Source organism: Canis lupus, chromosome 4, assembly GCF_011100685.1.
Source record: "Canis lupus familiaris isolate Mischka breed German Shepherd chromosome 4, alternate assembly UU_Cfam_GSD_1.0, whole genome shotgun sequence".
Taxonomy (NCBI): Eukaryota; Metazoa; Chordata; class Mammalia; order Carnivora; family Canidae; genus Canis; species Canis lupus.
This window is the reverse complement of record NC_049225.1, coordinates 77,130,861-77,134,408: the sequence shown is the minus strand read 5'-3', so window position 1 is coordinate 77,134,408 and position 3,548 is coordinate 77,130,861. Positions and strand designations below refer to the sequence as shown.

The window sequence follows — 3,548 nt, the reverse complement described above, 5'->3', positions numbered from 1 at the left end:
TTTCTGGTAGTTGTTTATTTCCTTTAATGTGATAAGATAGAAATTATGCCCTCAAAGATATTAGTTGAATTACATAAAAGGTTCTTGTCAATAATCAAAATTATTTTCTTTGTCCTGACAGCTACTAGAACTTATTTTAGATTAGCTTTCATATACTGTGGGAGGAGAAGGGAGAATTTCATATACAGCAGATACCCCAAGTTATCCATACATACCCACCATTAAGAACATTAAGAATGAGTCTAGACATATATGTGTGGAACTTTAAACAAACAAACTCATAGATGCAGAAAAAGATTAGTGGTTGCCAGAGGTGGGGAGGTAGGGAGTGAGTGAAATGGGTGAAGATGGCCAAAAGGTATAGACTTCTAGTTCTAAAATAAATAAGCCCTGAGGATGTAATGTATAGCACATGCCTCTAGTTAATAACTATTAACTATTAACATGTCTCTGGTTAATATGTATATTGCATATTTGAAAGTTACTAAAAGAATAAATCTTAAGATTCTCATCACAGGAGAGGCACCTGGGTGGCTTAGTCAGTTAAGCATCCAACTCTTAATTTCAGCTCAGGTCATGATCTCAGGGTTGTGAGATCAAGCCCCATGTTGGGCTCTGCACTGGGAGTGGAACCTGCTTGAGATTCTCTCTCTCCCACTGCCTTCCCCCTCCCTCTGTCTCTCCTTCTCTCTCTTTCCCTCTTTAAAGAAAAAAAATATATATACATATATCATCACAAGAATATAAATTTGTAACTATGTGTGGTGATGCATGTTAACTTGAGTTACTGTGGTGATCATTTTGCTATATATACAAATATCAAATCACTATGTTGTTCACCTAAAATTAATACAATGTCATTGCCTATTATATCTCGGTAAAAAAAAAGAGCTTGATGATATCTTAGAATTTAATCTCTTTTACATATGAGAAAACTGAGGATCAGAGATTAGAAATGCAGTTTAAAGTCACACAGCTATTTTATTTAGCAGTTGAGATGAAAACTCAGGACTCTGATTTTTGATTGGTTAATCTTTCCACAATATCATGGTGCCTCCTCTTAATTAATAAAGATTTTCAAACTTCCATTAAATAAGATGAGAAAAGAAATCTAAAGTAATGAAGAGCTTCTAAGGAAGAGGTAGATTAGCACTGAAAAAAAAGATTTTTTCTACCATATTTCTTATGAAATCATGTTTTAGATTTTAAGTTAGGTAATCCTGTTTCTATCTATAAAGGATCATGATCAGTTTGCTAGATAAGTGACACACAGGATGACTGAGTCCTGAAAGTCAGATTCCTTTGTTTTTGTTCACAGAATGGCTGCTCACATTCTATTTTTTGTGGTGTAACCCACTTTCCAAAGGATGTTACTGCCATAAATAGATCAATGAGCCCATCGTAATAAATCATTACCAGGTTTTCAAAAAATAAATCCCAAAAAGACTATAGATAGAATGTCATTCTTAAAGAACTAGACATAAGAGCAGCAGGTAAAAGACAAGCGCTTTTTGGAGACATTAAAGTGTCATGCCACTGGCAGAGCTACTAGCTGTTAGGTGACAACACAACTTTAGGATAAAGTAAAATTCTGATGGAAGCTGGTGATATTACCAGAATCCAAATAACTCATTCAGTTATAGTCACAGCGAGCTTACTGGGACTCTGGACAGAAGTTCTCTGGATAACCAATGGTGATCTGAAGGACAGACAGTTCACGGAAACGGAGCTCAGAGTGAGAAGAAGTAAGGATTACATCTGGCAGGTGACACCTGGTTCATCTGCTTTCCTCTCTAAAATCCCTTATAAATTTCATACTCGAGCATCCTTGTTTCAGTTATTTACTCTCTGCCATGAGATTTTGGAGACTAGGGCTCTAAAAGTAAATAAGTAACCCAGTGACTCCAATAAAGACAAAGTTCAGGATGGAAAATAGGAAGGCAGAGACTCATTGGAGGAAATGCTAAGAGGGTCAGAGACCCTTTCCAGCTCAGAAAGTCTATCAGTTCAACGTCTGAAGCTAAAGAGAGATTTTATGAAATCTAGCAGAATTTAAACCAAGAAGGAAGGAGAATAACGGCAATAAAGCTATTTCTCTTGTTTGCTCTTACTGAAAAATCCGTAAGTAAAGACACAATAGAAATACAATGATGGAAGTAATTCAGTAAGTCTGTGTAAGAAAGAATATAACAAGTAGGAAGATATAATAGAGAATTCAGCTTTAAAATAAGAATGGGGGGTGGGGGACCTGGGTGGCTCACTGGTTCAGTGTCTGCCTTTTGGCTCAGGTCGAGATCCTGGGGTTGGGGGATCCAGTCCCACATTGGGCTCCCTGCAGGGAGCCTGCTTCTCCCTCTGCCTGTGTCTCTGCCTCTCTCTGTGTGTCTCTCATGAAGAAATAAATAAAATCTTTTTTAAAAATAAGAATTTTTTTCTCATGTACTTATGATCTGATAAAAGAAGTGTAATTTGTAATCAACCACTCAGGTTTTTTTTATTTAATTTTAGTCACTGATTTGTGACAGAAATAAGCATTGAGGAAAAAACTCAAATAGTATCTTTGTTCTTCAGGTTTTATTTGAGCACAGATCTGTGACTTTAAACTCCCTCCCCCACACATCTTTAATACATACATCAATAGAGCTAAAATCAAAATTGCTTTAAATAACTATCTGAACTGTCTGAAGTGTTTAGCCAAAAATGTAAATTAAGTCAATTTAATATCACCTGATTCTTTAAAATAACTTCTGAGCCACAGTAACCAAATAGAAAAGCATTTGCAAAATAAACAGTAAACACAAGAAAATAAAGGAACTTACAGGAAAATCATTTTTTCCTGAGATAAATTTCACAATATTAAAGAAATAAAAAGAGGCTTCCAACACACACACACACACACATGCACAAAATAACTTCTATTAACCAAGAATATACATAAAATAGTGTTCAATAATATAAAAATAAAATAAACCCAAGAAATCACTTTTGGAAACAATAAAAGTAGATATAAAACTGCAAAAAAATTAATTCAACAGTATAAGAAAAATAAACCAAGGATTAGGGGGAGAAAACTAAATGGAATGAGGAGGGAGATACTAGGCACAGAGAGGAGAGAAAACAGAGATGCAAAGTGAAAACACTATACTTCCCTAGTGAAGTTACAAGAGCAAACAATTTAGAAGTGATAGTCAAAGATACAGACAGAAACATTCCAGATGAGAACAAACTTTTAAAACCTGAAATTTTGCCTGCACATATTTAAATACATGTCAACAACAAGAAATATCTCAATAAAAGCTTAAATTTCAAGGATAAATAAGTAATCCAAGAAGCATCCTAGAAGAAAAAAATTAAAATAATGTTAGCCTCAGCCTTCTCCTCCATAAGAACAAATGTCTAAATGTAATTATATGTTTAAAAACCTTCATTTTTTTGGGCAGCCCAGGTGGCTCAGTGGTTTAGCACTGCCTCCAGCCCAGGGCGTGATCCTGGAGACCCAGGATAGAGTCCCACGTCAGGCTCCCTGCGTGGATTCTGCTTCTCCCTCT

General features: G+C 35.5%; 1 pseudogene; it reads right to left on the bottom strand.

Annotated features, from left to right (window-relative positions):
• The window catches only part of LOC612647, a 197,962-nt pseudogene that overhangs the window by 76,371 nt on the left and 118,043 nt on the right, over nucleotides 1-3,548 (bottom strand).